Raw genomic sequence first — 18,411 nt, 5'->3', positions numbered from 1 at the left:
AAATTTTCATCTATATCAAAATCTTACTTGCCTCAACAAGTAAATACCTTAAACTTATTTTAGTTTATTTTAATCAAACTTATAAATAAAATTGCATAGTAAACTAAATAATTATGATCGCTAATCTACTTATTTTGAATAGCAATTATTTCATTAGAGAAATATGTATTTATTGTCATTGGTATTTAGGACAATATAATGGAAACGTAAAAATGATGGGTTGATGTTAATACTCCCAATCTAGCTAGGTATTTGCAGTGAGATATTCTCACATTATTTTTCATTGACTAAGCATAAAGTTTCTTGGAATAGATAGCAGATCATCCATATTTAAGCTCGCATAGGAATAGAATCACTAATCTTACAAGAAAAGGAGCCCTAATAAGTTCCTTGAATGCCTATCATGTGAGTGAGACTCGGTTGGAATTCGCTAATCATTAAAGCATCTAGCAATGTGTTTGCCATTGTTATTTATAAATACTTTTGTCAGAAGAAATTATGGAAAATAATGAGTTCAGATTCTTCTTCTCTTCTTCTTCTTCTTCTTCTTCTTTCACTCTTACTCTGCCATTACATAAATGGTAGCTATGATAGCCATGAGACTCTGCATTGAACTGTAAATTCGATGGAGAATTGAGGGCTATTTAACTTTCTTTCCTCGCATGTAAAAGCAAAAAATCATGAACCCCTTTCGTCTGGACTCTTATGATTATCTTGGATTCTCTTCTCAGTAGAAAAAAGATCAAAGCTCCAGTACCAAAAGCATGGAAGGATATGAGAAGACCTGCAAAGTGGGGGCTGTCAAAAGATTAGTATAAATCAAAAAGAAGCCAAAGAAAGAGAGCAAAAGCAGATGGAATGATAGAAAAAGTTGAGTGTCTTTACGTTACACTTATGCTGTCTCGTGCACACCCTTTCCTTTCTATCCCTTTGTTCTCTTGAAGAGGAAGGCGAGAGGGACCCACCATCTCTTTCTCCAAGGAATATACCCGGCATGCTGTCCGCATCTCCATTTTCTAGGTTTTTACACTTTCATGGTGGTGTTTGGAATTGCATTTTTAAAATTTTGAAATTATATTTATTTAAAATGAATTTTTTTATATTTTTAAATTATTTAGGTATGTTAATATTAATAATTAATTTTTTAAAAAAAAACTTCATTTTAATATATTTCTAAACAAAATATACTTTAAACCATCATCATTACTATAATTTCAAACAAATCCTTAATATCACTTGACTGACATCCACATCTATATCCAATCTCCATTTTTTTTTATTTTTTTCAATTAAAACCTTACTTTTAGTTTCTGTTTTTTTTTAATACAAAGTTGATGTCAACAACCAAAGTAATTTTTCTTTTCTTGAGAAATATATTAGTATGTGGTAGTGAACAACCAAAAGACGCACTCTAGAGGATATTTGTTTTAATTTGTTAAGCATGCCGTATTTGCTACGAAGTGATATGATATAATAATGATAATTGCTCAATATTCCACATTTACTGGCTTTTTGAGGCCACTAGGAATCTCTCACTAGTTTAATTTCTTTCAACGGGGTACAAGGCAAAACACTAAGAAGATAATATTAAAACTGAAAAAAAAACTAAGATGCATAGTGTATTAATATGAATCAAGATTTATTGTACTAGGAATAACAACATAAAATTGTCTTTTTATGAGATTTCTTTATTATTATTGAATTTATTGAAATCAAAAAAAATTATATAATTTTAAAGTATAATAAAATAACTGAATTACTTTTATAAATAAAAAAATATTAAATTAGTATTGAAAAGCTTTTTAGTCTTTTCATTCTTTTTTTAACACAGTAAAATAATTTAATTATCTTTTTTAAAAAAAGTTACTAAACTAGCTTCTAGAGGACTTTTTCTTATTATCAACTAATTGTTTTTGTTATAATAAAGTTAACTTTAGGAGTAATTTGATATTTTACTAAATATAAAAATATTATTAAAAAAATTGGCTAGTATGTGCAATGCACACGTTAGCAAATTAATGACACTCATGTTCTTTAGAAGGTGATAAAATCATACTGGTGGCTCCTCTATGATGGATAGCATGTGTGGCCAACACCTTCGGTTTGGCATCACTAATCTTTTTTTTTTATTTTCTTTCTCTTCCGTAATTTTTTATGTTATCCCTCTAAATTTTTTAAGCAATCTTTTAATTTGTTTTTACCTTCAAAGTTGATCTATGTTATTTTGATTACCATTTATATTATTTTTGTTTGTTTTCAATTTTATTATCTTTTAATTTTATTATCTGTTAAATTTGATCCTCATTCTTTTGAATGTTTTTTTTCTTTGTTTTAAACTTATATTTTTTTAATTTCATCCTTAAACATTTATTTAATTGGAAATTAAGCTCAATTATTTTTTATTTGCTTTCTATAGAATTTTTCACCAAATTTAAAAATAACTCGGATTATCTCGAGTCCTTTTATATGTAGTTCTCTATTAAGTTTAGATTTTTTGAAAAAAAAATTATTTTTAAATTAAATTAATTAATTGATTAAATATAAGCATGAAATGCTCACTTTATGAATATTTTGTTTGGTTTACTATTTGGGTCTGCTTTAACAACACGAGTAGTCTTTTTCGATGTCGTCATGGAACTTTTCAAAATGACATTAAAACCATCTTATTGAGCTCTTTTTGGTAGTGAGGCAGTGTCCATAGTTGAGCAACAATGAGTCTTCAATGAATTTTTTTTCTTCTCCTCCCAAGTATAATATTGATAATTTATTTTTTATAGTTAATTACTATTAATTTTTTGGTTTTATTTAGTTTTATTATCTTTTTTTAATCATATTATTAAAATTAACTGAGTTTATTAAACCTGGCCCAGTCTATAATACAAGTCTTAAATTTTTTGCTTTTAAAAAAATATTACCAGCATTTAAATATTAAATTTTACGACACCCATCACATACCACAAGCCATCTCTATATATAGTATTACACTATTGGCCTATTGGCTCGAAATGCCAGTTGTATTACTTATGCTTTTAATTTTATTATTCGTTAGTATTTTATAATATTTCAGTTTTTAAATAAGGCTAAAATAAAATTAAGGCTTTAAAAATTGGATAGTCCAAGTTTATCTAGATTTTTATATTTTTTATAGTTTGTACAATTTCTTATTGTCAAAGTTTTGGGCACTATGTTAATATAAATATAGGAAAATATCATATGCTAATTCTTCTTGCCTTTGAGTAGTTATATGGAAAAGTTAACTTATGCCAATTTGCTGTAAAGAGCTTTTACCATCCAAAAACTAGGTTTAGTGCTTTGTTTTTGTACTTGTACTGATTGATGAAGGAGGCATGAGTGGACCTAGCCGACCCATTTCCTCGGAACAAGGGTCTGATCTATTTATTTTTGAATTTATATGGGGTTTTATGCTATTAATTACCTAGCTAGTGGTCCACAGAGGATCACTTAACGAAAACTTTAATATTACTTTGGATTTGATGAGGACACCCAGCAAGAACATTGTCATGCACTCTCTTTTGGTTGCTCCTCTTTTTTCAAAAGAATAGATTTTCATTGCATTATGATCTATAAATGTCGGGCGCGAAGGTCCACTAGGGAACAAAACTGTTAATATCATCAATATTTTTTTACAAAATTATTCAATTTTTCTAAAAGGAATTCAATTAATTATAGTCAATCACTTCATTTTATGTTAAATTAATTCCATTAATAATATATCGATTACTATAGAAAAAAAAAAAAAAAAGCTTCATTTTATGCGCATGAAACTCAGCAAATGTACTTCTAATTTTGGTTATTAAGTGGGTGGATTATTAATATCCAGATATATCTATGAACAAGTTGTGGGAAAAAAGAAATATTAGTAGGAGGCTCGAAGCAAGAAGACATAAATAGTTCTTAATTAATCAAACGCTTCATTGGCTGCTCAAGTAATTAGAGTTTGGTGATGAATGATAAAGCACTTCATTACCCCGTAATCCTACAAGAATTTAGCAATTTAATTAATCCCACGCATTTCTATACCGGTTAAGCTTGAACCAACTGTGATTAATAGACCTGTGGTCTAGCAGGTGAGCTTATTACAAGCAATATAAATATTAACCAATTCAGTAACTATCATGACAATACTGTTGTGTGTGGAAGGCACACATCTAGTTGCAAATCAGGTTGCAAATAAATAAATAAATAAATAAAAGGAAGATTTGAATGCTACAAATTAGGCTTGAAGTTTTCATGGCTGCAAATTAGGAGGAAAGATTCTTGGTTGTTTATTAGAAGAAATTATGGCTGAAAATGGAATGCATGTTTCCCCATTTCAACTATAAATAGAGAGCTTGTGAGAGTTGAAAAATATACAACAACAATACATTGAGAGCAAGAGAGAAGGGAGGCAATTACAAAGAGATTGAGAGAGTTGAGTTGAGAAGAGTTTTCTCCTTTCACATTATTGTAGATTATAGTTTTATTTTCATTTAGTAAGACTTGTAGCTATGCGGATGTAGCCAATTACTGAACCACAATGTGTCTTGATTTTGGGCATCAATCTCAAGTCTTAGTAATTAGTATTAGAGCTTTATGTAGCAAACAAAGTTTGTTTTAATTTTTATCAAAAAAATAAAAGGGTTCAAAAATGTGTTTTGAACATACCATTATGATAAGGATGTCGAAACAAAAATATTTGTAAAAACCACGTGCAAAATAAAAATCATAGTAAGCCTAATGCACACTACATGCCAAAAGAATGAAGCCCGCATGCCTCCACCATCCCAAGTACCTTCCTTACACACTACTCATCGTTATCAATAATAACCTAGTTCATAACCTTCTTTATTCTTAGATGACATTTATGCAATGCTTTAAGGTTAGATGACATGCATATGTCCTTACAAGTTTTGAAATGTAGGTCGCCCTATTTGATGTTCCATCATCATAGGGTATCTTTGTTTGCTATCCAAAACCTTCTTTGTTCTTTCGATGCACTAACTCGTTTAAGTTTATCGTGTACCAGTCCTCCATTCAAATGTAAATGTAGTGCCCATATTGAGTTGTTCGCAACGATTAATGCTTTCATTGGTTATCAAGCATAACCATACCCCCAAGTGTAATGCTTCTTTGATTCATCATAAAGAACCTTAACAAATCATTCATCTCCTGGATTCTCAAGAACTATTCTTTTATTAGTAGTTGTGTGCATCCTACCAAAAATAATCAAGAGGTTTTCTAGTGTCGATCTCATCCTAGATTGTCAATCATCCACGAAGTTACCTTTAGTTGAAACATACTCTTCAAGTATATATCATCATCAACCTTTATGGAACTATCAAGTCGTTTAGACATACATCTCATAGCTTGCAATAAAAGACTCATTATTATATACTCAAAATTCTTCTCAATGAATTCCTCTCAACCCATCTAATCAGATTATGAAAAGAAATGCATTGACATCATCAATGATGTTCTTTTTATCACCCACATTCAGTAGTGAAATGCACCTTGGGCTTTAAAATAAATTTTTCCACAGTCAGTCTTAATGGTGTCCATCCTTCCGATATTCCTTCAAAATGTTCTCATGTGATTACATCTTACAAGAGTCATAGACATGTTTAAAGGGATAAACCCAGATGAAGATATGAAAATGTCCTTTAAGTATAGTGTTACTCTCAATTGCTGCTGGAGTTCACTAGATCATGGACTGTCTTTGAACAACATCGCTCTCAATTTATCTAAATGTGCTTGTTCACTTATTATCTTTCTTTGAACAATATTGCTTTCAATTCACTGATTCATCATTTGATTATCTTTCTTTGCCCCTCAGCTAATCTAAATATTGTTTATTTTCCTTTCCAATATCCATTGTATTGCCCCCAATTGGTCAACTTTTCAAGAATGATCAAGAAGTGTCAATGTCATTTTTGTTAAGGATTTTGCAAACTTGGTCGATGTACTTTTTTGTTTAAAAATCTTTCTTGTTCTAGAATCAACTCTCACATTTCAAATATCATGTCTATTCAAGTCTAATTATTGAAATGAAATCAAAAGGAATCCAGTTTTTTGAAAGTATCTTTGAAAATCAAGTTCCTTTGGTCAAAGACCCAACACACGTCTTTTAATAAATGCAGTCATTTGATTGTCTTGTATTTTGAAAACAAAAATTGACCCATTGTAAGATTAAAATAGATTTTTCAATGGTTCTTTGTGTCGATTTTAATCTCTGATATTGGGTATATTATTTGATAATACATGATGAGGTAACCTTCTGTGAATTTTAAAAAAAAAAAAAAAAAGCTCAAGTCAAAACTCGAGGCTTTATTAAAAAATATTGTTCCTTTTAAGCACCTATTTTTATCAGTGTTGTCACTCATTTTTTTTTAGCCATAGCTAAAGAGATGGTGTATATCCCTTTTAGATCGAAGGCAAGAGTTTAGTTCAAAGTTGCTGGAAGATTGACAAAAGCAAAGAAGAAATAAATGTTTTTCGAACCCTGTTTCAGCTGGCATCTGCTCTCCTTATCCTTCTCCTTTGTTGCTAAAATTGTCAGGATTCTTATGTTAATTAGGGGTCTTTATAATGTAAATTTGTTCCTTTATTATCGAGTCTTTAAGGTTGGATAAATCCCTCAAAAGTTGCACTAAAACACTGATTATACCGTTGTCACAATTTTTTGTTCCAACTTAGGCTTTGATTTTAATTTGGTTTCGTATAATATCCAACCATCCCGGCTATATTATGTCACTCATGACATGTTGAAAAATTGACCTCCACCTTTATTGGATCCTAGGGCTCACTATTCTTATAGCAGACTCTTAGTCAAATTAGAATGCTTGGCATTGTCAGTTTCCTGAATTAGATCAAGAGAATTTTTTTTACCATCCAGGTTGTTGTAGTTTCTGTACTTTAAAACGAATTTATCTCATTCTTAATTCTTCATGAAAGTTATAGTCCTATACACGTAGATGAATTTTGATTTTTAAATCGCTTGATTTCGATATCAGAAGCTCAAGATATTCCCATTTGAATATCTAAACGTGAAAATAGAGAATTCTACCGTGAACATGATTCTGACCCGAGTTTTTCACTAAAGACTTTGCTTCCATCATGATTTTATTGGTCGTTATTCTTAGGTTATACTCTCATTCATATCAAGATGCTCGGCATTTGTCAATTTTTGAATCAAATCAAGATACCCTTTTTTTACCAACCAGATTGTTGCCCGATTCTGTTCTTTAAAATAATTTTATCTCACCTCGAATCCTTCATGAAAGTTGTAGTCCTACATATGTAGATGAATTTAGATTTTTGAGTTGCTTGATTTCGATATCAGAAGCTCAAGTGAAAATTCAGCCGCAAAAATTCTGCCACAAAAAAGGATTTTGCCCCCCAAGTTTGCAGGATTGAATTGAAAAAAAAAAGACTAAAATAAAGGAGTTAATTGCATATAAAAATTGGAAAAAACTTGGCTGGGTTTTGGAAGAAATAGAAAAAAAAAAAAAAAGGGATATGATTAGAAAATGACAAAAATTCTACCACGATGGGTTACATTTCTGCTGCCTTTCTAAACGACACCGTCTCTTTCTTTTTACATGAACTCACCTCTTTAGCTAGACGGTGCTATATGAGAACAACCCCATCCTGGAAATATAATTAGCATGGTATTGTACCCTGTCTACATTCCCTTCCCTCCTCTGCAACCTTTTGCTCCTGGTTTTTAAAATCCTTCGACCTTGCATACTACAACCTGGTGTGCACAGGACATCCCCCCTTTTCACACCAAATGTGCAGCTGCAAGTCAGAATCTCCAGTCCAAAGGAAACATTTTTATGCCTCCTATATGCTAGCTGTGGAAGAGGACACGGAGAGGAGCCTCACACCATCTAAGGGTTGGGATTTTATCCCTAATAGAGACGATTGGGATAAGGGGGCATGAGAGAGGTCTCCGATTTGTTTGTTTTTTTTTTTTTTTTTGCTTGGCTATTTTAGCAAGCTGATAGGTATTTTTGAAGGGGGGAAAAAAAAGAGGAGGGTAGAGAGAAGAGTAAAGAATAGAGAGAGTTAGCATAGAAAAAAAAACAAAGAGAACGAGAGGAAAAATTATCTCCAGCCTATCCTGCATTGCTGAAAAAGGAGTTCACCAAATCTACGGGTTTTCTAAAACTCCCAATGGTAAAAAAAAAAAAAAAAAAAAAAAAAAAAAAGGAAGGCCTTCTTTTTGTTTTCAGAGGTAGAAAAGCAAAGGTTTTTTTCCACCTATCTACACCTCATCCTTTGCACTCAACCCAGCAACATCTGCAGGTATAATTTCCAGTTTTTTTTTTTCTTCCTTGCTGAATTTAAACTTGGCATCTATTGTTTGTTCCTTTCCAAAGTATGTTCCCTACTTTGCTCTAGTTTCAGTTTCTTGGTTTGGACAAAAAGTGGTGTTTACCCACTATCACTGCCATGTTTTGTGCATCTATTGTTTGTTTGTTTTTTTCAAAATTTATTCCCCACTTTGCTCTAGTTTTAGTTTTTGGTTTGAACAAAAGGTGGTGCTTGCCCATTGTCACTGCCTTGCTTTGTAATTTGGATTATTTGTCTACGTTACAACTGTATTTTTTCCCTTGAACTGTTGTTGAGTGAATGTGAGTTTTAAAGGTTTTTCATGGTCTCTTTGCTTGAGTTGTCTCCTTACCGGGAATGTTGCATAGGAATGTTAGTGGCTTAAAAGCATAGTTTTTACGCGGGGAGGAAGAAGAGAAAACAAAGAGAGTAAGGGAGATGGAGAGAGTAAACATAAAGTATGAGTCATGGGTCATACTATGTGAACAATGACGAATTATTCCCAATAATATTTTCAATATTAACTCTTTTTGGGGATTTCTTTATCCAAATATTTGTTATTTCCTAAAAAAAATATTTTTGATATTTACCACTTGGGGTTTCTTTATCCAAATATTTGTAATGAATATTAACAAATTATTCCTAATAATATTTTAGATATTAACCCCTTTGGGATTTCTTTATCCAAACATTACTAATCAATAACAAATTAATTCCTAATAATATTTTGGATATTTACCCCTTTGGGATTTTTTTATCCAAACATTAATAGTGAATAAAGACAAATTCCCAAAAATAAGATTTTTATATTTTTGAAATATTGATCACACCCTTTAGATTTTACAAAACATGTTGTAAAATTCAAAAATGCAAGAAAAATAATTTTTTTTGTGTTTAAAGAAATACATGCTTAAAACACATTTTTTTAAAACCTCGAATATTTGCTTTTAAAAAAATATATATATTTTAGAGTATTGGTCGTATGCAAACATACAAAAACATTTTTATATTTGATTAAAACACTATTTATCACAACAATTCAAACATCACGGTTCGTTATGTGGGAGCCAAAATTTTGAACTTAAAACAAACAATTAATTGCAACAATTAAAAAAAACATCACAGCTAAAATTAGCAAACCATCACAAGAATAAGTTTATCACGTGGGGGGTTCTAAAACCAAGTGTATTTAAATACTAAATTTGTATCTTACAGTTTAAAAATACAAACTAATATTAATCAAAATTGGTAGAAAAATCCATGAGAAAAAATCACAAACTTTTTTGAAAGGATTTTTTAGATTTTTTAGATTTTTTGTTTTTCTTTTTATTTAATATATAATATTTTATTTTATTTTATTGTCATAACCCAATTTTTAAATAAATAATACAAAATTAATGATTAAAAATATATTTGAGAAGGGGGTTAAAAATAACATAAATTCAAAGTTCAGGGATAAATTATCAGATTTTGAGAATAAATTGATCAGAAATTAAAGAATTAATAAGTTTGGAAATTTACTTAAAATTTGAATTATTTTACTTAAAGTTCAGGGGTCAAATTGAAAATGTCCATGGCTGCTTGAAAACGGCGCCGTTGCTAGGAACAGCTGCGTTCGTCTTCTCCATCCCGGTTCAGTAGGCTGAAGATCTGCAACAAACTTGATCCGATCGTGGACCACACTCCCTCTCATGATTTGAATAAAAGTCCTGCAAAGATAGGATTGAAAGAGCTATAAAAAGGAGGAGAGGGGAGACGAAAAGAGAGACGGAGAAATAAACCCAGAAACAGAGGCAGAACTGGGAGACGAAAAAAACCGAAGCAGAGGGAAAAACGCAAGCAACAGGGGAAGGCAGGGCCTCAGCAACCGAGAAAAAAAAAGGAGGCAAAACCCATAGAAAAAAACCCAGAAAACAGGGGAACAACACAGCGGCATACGATGGAACCGAAGCAGAGCTTTGGCCGGTTATCCATCACGCCTCCGTCTCCTAAATCAGAGAGCAAGTCAGGCAAACAAACGCAAACAGAACATAAGCAAGCCAGGAAATAAAGAAAACAAGAACCAGAAAAGTAGAGGGAGAAGTTGGCTTTGGCCAGTCAGCACTCCTTCGCCATCGTCTTCTTCATCCAGCTCCAGCACCAAAGAAACAGAGGAGCCCACGATTGGAGAACCAGAAGAGAGAGAGAGAGAGAAAGAGCAGGAGAGAGGATTGGAAACAGAGGGCGACGGGAACAAAATCAGAGGAAGAAAGCAACGACCCGTAGTCCTCCATCGCGTCTCTGCTTCCCTGCGCCCAGGTAAGCCATTCTTTTTCCTTTCGTTTTCTTTGATTCATTTAAAATGATGAACATTGCACTGGGCAAAGGTAATTAATTACCTTCGCGTTGTGCATGCACGCGTGGACACTCCACGCGTGCCTCTGCTGGCTTAGGCCAAGCCCAAAAAAAAATAAAAAATAAAAAGTAAAAAAATAAAAAGGTAGAAAAATAAAAAAATAAAAAAATAAAAAAATATGTATACGTGAATAAAAATAATATAAATTTATTGATTTATTTACTGACGCCAGAGTCGGGAATAAAAAATACCGGTTTAAATTTATATTATTTTTATTCGTTGTATTTTATTTTATTTAGCTAGAAAAATAAAAAGATTGTGCACGCGTAAAAATAAATTTATTTTATTTGTTTATTCACTGGCATCAAAGTCGGGAATAAAAAAATATTGATTTAAATTTATCTTGTTTTATACCTGTGTAATAATTTTTTTTATTTAGCTAGAAAAATAAAAGATTGTGCACTCGTAAAAATAATTTTATTTTATTTGTCTATTCACTAGCGCCAGAGTCGGGAATAAAAAAATACTGATTTAAAATCTAATTTATTTTATCGTTACCCAACCATTTTGGGTTTGGGCCGAACCAGTGGACTCTCCACTATTCACTAGTAGAGCAGTGGAAGAGAGAAATGTAGAAGAAGAAGGGGAAAAAAAAAAAAAAAAAAAGGGAGGGGGAAGCTGACCTAGCGTGGCATTAACAATGGTGTTATTGAGGCAACAACTAGGAAGAACGATGGTGGTTCACAGTGGTGTTATTGCTAATGACGAGAGAGAAGTTAATTTTCTTCTCTTCTTATCTATTTTTGTTTTCTTATATTATCTTCTTTTTGTTCTCTTTTGTATTTCCTATTCTTTTCTTTCTTGTTCCTCTCTATTTTTTTGTTCATTTGTTCTCATCGTCTCTCCTTCGTTTCTGTCTTTTTTTCTGTCATTTCATCCCCCCTATACCTCCCAGTGAAAGGGAAGCTTGTGTCACCCTACCCCTATCCAGTCACGCTAAAAGGGTAGGTTGGTTGGGCAACCACTATGTAGCCACCTGCAGGGCTTGTCCCCTCTACTCCTTTCATCACAATGGTAGGCCATGAGAAGGGTGTGAGTTGTGTCGGGGTTTAAGGCATATGGGAGAGATAGAGAAAGAGGAAGAGAGAGGCGCTGCAAAGGAGGGGAGTAAAACCTTTTTCCCTTACCCGTAACGCATGCTCGGGGGAAGAAGATGGTACACAGTACCATCAAGTCCTTAATTGAGGTTTTGATTTTAAGAATCAATTTAATTTAATCCCTGTCAAACTCAAATGTTTGCCCTAAAGTTGGCTGTCTTTTTTATTTTGATCCTTGATTTTGAATTTGTATATTTTTACTCTCAGTTGATCAACAAACTTTCAAATGTTTTTCAATTTGACCCTTGATTCACTCAATTTCAGCCCCTATATTCACGCGTCTTTTCCATTTAGACCTTGGTTTTGGATTTCTTCGATCGATCAAGTCCCTAATTGCCCATCAAACTTCAATATTTATGCAATTAAGCCTCTGATTTAACCAAATTAACTATTACAAATTTTAATTTGACCCCTAAACTTTAATTTCTTTCAATTAAAACCTAGATTGACTTAAAAAATTAATTTTTCTTACAATCAAACCCTCCATAAATTCAATTAAACCTTCAACAAAATCTAATTGGGTTCTTAAACATCCAATTTTGAAATTCTCTTCCTCCAATTGAATTTTCTTTGCTAATAAGGCCTTTATCAGTCGAAAATTTACTGTCAAATTTTAATCTTTGTATGTTTTATCCTCCTCAACCAATCTTTAACTATTTTTTAGGCGCTCTAGTATCCTCTTCTCACTTATATATATTTTTGGTTTTCTTCCAACAACTTTTTTTTTTTGTATTTTCTCTTTTCCTCTCTCTTTTTGTGTGGAGACCCCCAAAAATAGATAACAACAACAAGTACATATGGAGTTATAGGGGCATTTTATGGTGGCATCTCTTAGATGCTTTTGGTATTATGTTACCTTTATCAATGACTTTAGAAAAAAGGTATAGGTTTACTTCTTAAGAAATAAATATGATATGTTTGAAACATTCAAGAAATGGAACGTCATGGTTGATATTGAAACAAACTTGAAGCTGAAATGCTTAAGGTATGATAATGGTGAAGAGTGTATTGATGGAGGTATGCTTAAGGTAAAGGTTTACTTCTTAAAAAATAAATATGATATATTTTTGTTGACTAATAATGGTGAGCTGGAGAGTTTTAATAAAGCCTTATATGCTAAAGAATAAAATAAGTGGATGTTATCTATGATAGATGATATGGATTCCTTAATAGAAAATCAGACATTAGAGCTAACCAAACTACCCGTAGAAAATAAGACTTTGCATAACCACTAGGTTTACAGGAATAGGACTCAACATTACGATAATAAATATGGTTCAAGGCCATACTTGTGAAAGGTTTCGGTATAAAAAGGGTCTCAGTTATGAAGCTTACAATAATCATACTAGTTATAGGGACAATGGTTACCTAAAACTTGCTTCTTGAACAACTAGATGTCAAAATAACATTTCTTTATTGTAACTTGAAGGAAGAAGTCTAAATATAGCAGTCGAAGTGGTTTATAGTACAAGGAAAGAAGAGTCTTGTCTGCAAACTAAAGAAGATTCAATATGGTTTGAAGCAAGCTCCAGGACGGTGGACGGAAGTACAATCCTAAATGAACCGGAGCACTTCCATAAAAGAGCTCAATTGATCATTCTCCGGCCAGTGATCTACCTTGTGATTGATGGGATACAACTAGAGCTCCTTGCAATGCCAGTAGTACCCTTCTGGTGACCACCTGATCTATCTCTAGGACTAATGGACTTTGCTCGAAAACTTGCACTCTTTTTTAGCATCTCCCTCATGGCTTCAGCTTGGGGACAAGACAGGATATGCCCTCCCAAACCTATTAAACCTTACGCATGCATTCATGTGCTCGTTCAAGGCCTCTTCTTTATTGCCTCCATTTTTCTCCATTTCCTGACTAACTGCTTCTGCACATAACCACAAAACCAATTTCCCTGAGAACTTGTCTCGCACCCGTTTTATGTACCCAGGGGTGCACTCTTCACACATGCCACAGCACTCACACTTGGCGTCCTCTATCTCAGAAATCGGTGCGAGCTTCGCATGGTGATCAACTCCTTCCTTGCTGAGTTCAAATGAGATGTCAGAGACCGTTCTTTGGAGATTTTCCATCGAAAGTCTACGGGGCTTGTGGGCTTTGTTACCACTCTTTGAGCAAGAGTCAACTAGGGTTTCTCTGTTTGGTGCCATGATGATGAAGGCTAAAACAAGTGCTCGCTGCAAGTACTCAACAAATAATAGCAAAGAGAACTTAGAAGTTGTGGAATTAAGTAAGTCGATGAGCTTGCACTATCTGCTATGGTGAAGTTAAGAATGCCATAGGTTTCCTTTTTATATATATGATTTTCTCAGATTATCTCTAGAAAAGTGTGGGAAAATGTGTGTGGACCAGGGAAAACGCTGCTCAGCGGCCACAGGATTAGAGAGACAAGAGTCTGAACGGCCTAGATTTTTCATGAATATTTTAAGATGTTGGATGCTGCAGAATCCCTTTTTATTTAATTTTTCATGTAATAACATCAGCTTGGAAAGTTCAAGATTCAGACGCATATACTACTGATGAGTATTGGTTTAAATCAGTAGTACTCTCTTTTTGCAGTCATTATAATGTAGGATTTAATTAGCTTTGCAAATTTAAAGGAGACCTTCACGTGATGCATGATCTTTTCCAACCACAGAAGTTTGCTACTGATCATGCATGAACTATTCCAACCACAGAAGTTTGCTACTAACTTAATTAATGATTGTTAAATTGGAAAAGCAACAAACAATATCAGAAGATTACTTCAGATGTGTTTGTAGCTGAAACAACAGCACCGCGGTTAAATTTAAAGAACTTGAGTCACGAGAAATATAACCAGCCATGCGAAAAGGGTATCAAAAAGTTTGTATTCACAGGTGTCTCGGATGAAAGAAGAAAAAGTGATTTTTTTTTTTTATTATTTTTTTTTTTGAAAGGACTAATTTTCATCATTTTAAACTTATCCTAGTTCGGTGTTGTGGAAACCTAAAAAACAGAACAGAGTAGCTGATTCTTTGAAGCGAAAAGTTTAATTTTATAAAAATAAGTTATCAATTTAGTAATATGGTTATTAAAAAACTTAAGATATTGGTTATACTAAAAAAAAATTATATATTCTTAAAGCATTTTATCTTAGATAAATTGTATTGTTGATCATATTTTAAATTATTAAAGTCTTTTTATATTTAAATTAATGGTGGTTTATCTATTGAGTATATATGAATTTGCTGGAATGAGTTAAACCTGGTTGATATTTTTAATATAATCATTATAAAATATGAGTGGTCTCAATTGCTTTGTAAGTTGATAGCTTTAAGTTAGTTATCCTATATCACAATTTAAGTTATGTCTATAACTATATTAATACGCTGATATTTGGTTCAATGAACCCAATTTAAATCCTAAAAAAGATCTATAGAAAGAGTCTTGATAAGTTTCACCTAATTTATCGTATCTTAATATTCCTCATTTTGGCGTTAATAAAAACTCTTATTGAAAATTCTTACTAAATAGAAGTTCAAGAATTACATCCTTATTATTTTTTTTAGATTTTGAGGTAATAGCTCACTGTGAATCAATTTACTTCAAACAATTTTGTATTGGGATTTTAAAATGAGCATTGGACAGCAAAAATGACAAAAATAAGCTTTGGCATGTTCATTCAATACAAACTTATTATTTATCAATTAAAAATTACTATTATTGTTTATTTTCCAAAAGGGATGGGTTTTTATTTTCTTAGGTATGTAGGTCCAATGAGATATTTAATTTGAATCAAGTTTTAAATGGGTTTGATAAACTTGTTATTAAATCTCAAAATACATATGATGAATATTTTAAAAATATGGCAACACAATAATTATTTTTTTAAAAAAAATGCTAAACATGGTATAAAATGCTAGATTATGCAAGGAAATATATTTTTTTGTCTTTTCTTTCTTTAAAAATGTTTGACCATGATGCAAGTTAAGAAAAACAAATGGTTAGTTTTTTAATGACAATCTCCTCCTTTTTCTTTTTATTTATTTACTTTTTTTAATTTTGGGTAGTGTTTTTGATATTTTAATAATAGTTTTTTTTTTTCAAATTGATTTTTGCTTGGAAATACATTAAAATAATATTTTTTTATTTTTTAAAATTTATATTAACATCAACATATTAAAAAAAATCCAAAAACATAAAAATAATAATTTAAAGAAAACAAAATTAATTTTTTTAAAAAAAAAAACATGGTGTCACTGTAAAAATAAACATTGTCTATAACTTGTTAAAAAAAGTACACATCACACACATTAAAAAAAAAAAAATACGCATCACACACACAATATCATTTCACTAATCAACCATGTTTTTCACAATAACATTAAGATAAATTAAAAAGATTATTCCAAGCTCCAAAATCAACGTTCAATAGACGATTGAAATGGTCAGAATCTGTTGGAATCGAGCAAAGGGACTCTTATTTTTTCTCTAGATGTTTGAGTGCCTTTTTTTCTTTTGAAGAATGTCTCTCCTTTTCTTGTGAATTTCCTTTCCTTTTTATGGACAGCTTTAATTGAATCTCGAATATTTTCTCTTTTTCATTTTGTTCTTGGATTTTGAGTTTTTCTCAATTGTATTTCATTTAAGGTTTTAAATCATGGATTTTGTTTTTTCAATTTAATCTCTAAATTGATCTTTTCAATTTAGCCACTTTTCAATTATAGTCCTTGGTTTCTGAAATTTTGTAATTTTAATCAATTTGACTTTCAATTTCAATTTTCTTCTTCAAATAAGTCCCTATTTGACTTTTTAATTTGTCCATGTATTTCAAATTCATCCTTGACTCTTTAAATTTTCTAATCAAGTCAGATTAAATTTTTTTTTATTCAATTTTCTCTTCCGAAAAGTTTCCAATTGCAAGCCAAACTATTGTTGAAATTTAATTGAACTTCTTAAACTTAAACTTTGATTTGTGTGGCTCAACTATTGGTCTAATTTTTCCCCAACTATATATATATATATATTAACAAAAAAACTTTTTTTTTTTAATTTTTATTTTTGTTTATGATTTTTATGATTAAGCCTAACTTAATTTGATACATGAAATTACACAAAAATAATGAAATGATTAAAATGGACTAAATACATTTTTTTATTGTTTTAGAATATAATATATATATATATATATGGGGTAAAAAAAATTGGATTATGACACTCATTTTATCTAATATCTGTTACTTCAATTCTTCATCAATGTGGAACAATATATAAGAATATTTGAATATTGTTATTTTTTAAAAAAAATAATTTTTAATTTGTTATATATGTTTTGTTAGGTTGTTTTAGGTGTTTTTAAGAATTTAAACACGTAAAACAAGATCATTTTGAATTACAAAATAGGTTATTAGGGCCGGAAGAGAATGTATTTTTATTTTTGTAGGGTTTTAAGTAGCTTATATAAGCAGGCATGTTAATTGATGTTGTTTTTGTCTCAAGAAATTAGATTAAAATGCAATTAACTTGAAGTTAATGTGAAAACTGGAAAATAATTTGCTAAGCTTAACAAGTCAAGAAAATTTGGAAACAGAATTCCTTTTGCTAAACAAGTGAACTAATGGAACTAGATTTAAAGCTAAACAAGTAAAGGAAACCTGGAAAATTGAAACCTGAAATTTCAGTCTCCGCTTCATATATATGAACCATCAAACAAGTTTTCTCTGGAGGTTCTTCTCAAGCTGCAGATAATACATCAGAGGACTTAGGCGGTGATCAAAATAAGGCAGGGCTGCTCCCTCTCCGTGCAATCTCAAAGCAACTTATGGGGAGCCTGGCTGACAATCCTCATGATCCTGGACTTAATACAGCAATGCAACATGATCAATTGGTGGACATGCGTTTGCTTTCGGTTGTGCCTTCTACTGTGAGTGTTGACAGAGTTTGTCGTCGGGAGAAACTCCATGGATGTCAGCACTCCATATGAGCTGTGTTATTTGCAGTTCATTGCCATCTTCAGCATTATGAATTTCATCAATTACTTTTACAGTTCTCTCTTGGAATGTGCACGGTGCTGCCAACTAAAAAATCCATCCTAATATTGTTATTTTGCTCGAACACATGCATAATTTGGAGGGTGGCAAACTTTTGGCTGAACTTAGGGTACTCACCTGCAGCTAGCCATTGTGGAAGCTAATGGACATGCTGGTGGTATATGGATTCTTACGTCAGTGGACAGTTTAATACATCCATAATTGTTTCCATGTCACAGAGCATTACATTGGAGATTCAAGCAAGTAATCAGACTTGGAGCTTATCAGCAATCTATACCTCTCCGATTCCTGATCCTGATCAAATCCTAGTTCGTGGATCATGGATGCTAATTGGAGACTGTAATGAAATTATCCTACCTTCAGAGATTCATGGGAGCCCTTTCTCTATGACCAGAGCTGATAAGTTTAGAGAGGTGTTGGCGGCCTGTAATTTGTTGGACAAAACTTTACATTGCATAGACATATTTATGGGTGAGACACACAGTGACGAAGAGGATGGATCGAGCACTTGCTAATAATAATAATTTGCGCAATTCACTCCCTAAATCTTATCATAACCCAATT

Source organism: Populus alba, chromosome 18 (assembly GCF_005239225.2).
Source record: "Populus alba chromosome 18, ASM523922v2, whole genome shotgun sequence".
Classification (NCBI taxonomy): Eukaryota; Viridiplantae; Streptophyta; class Magnoliopsida; order Malpighiales; family Salicaceae; genus Populus; species Populus alba.
Note: the sequence above shows the minus strand (reverse complement) of the source record.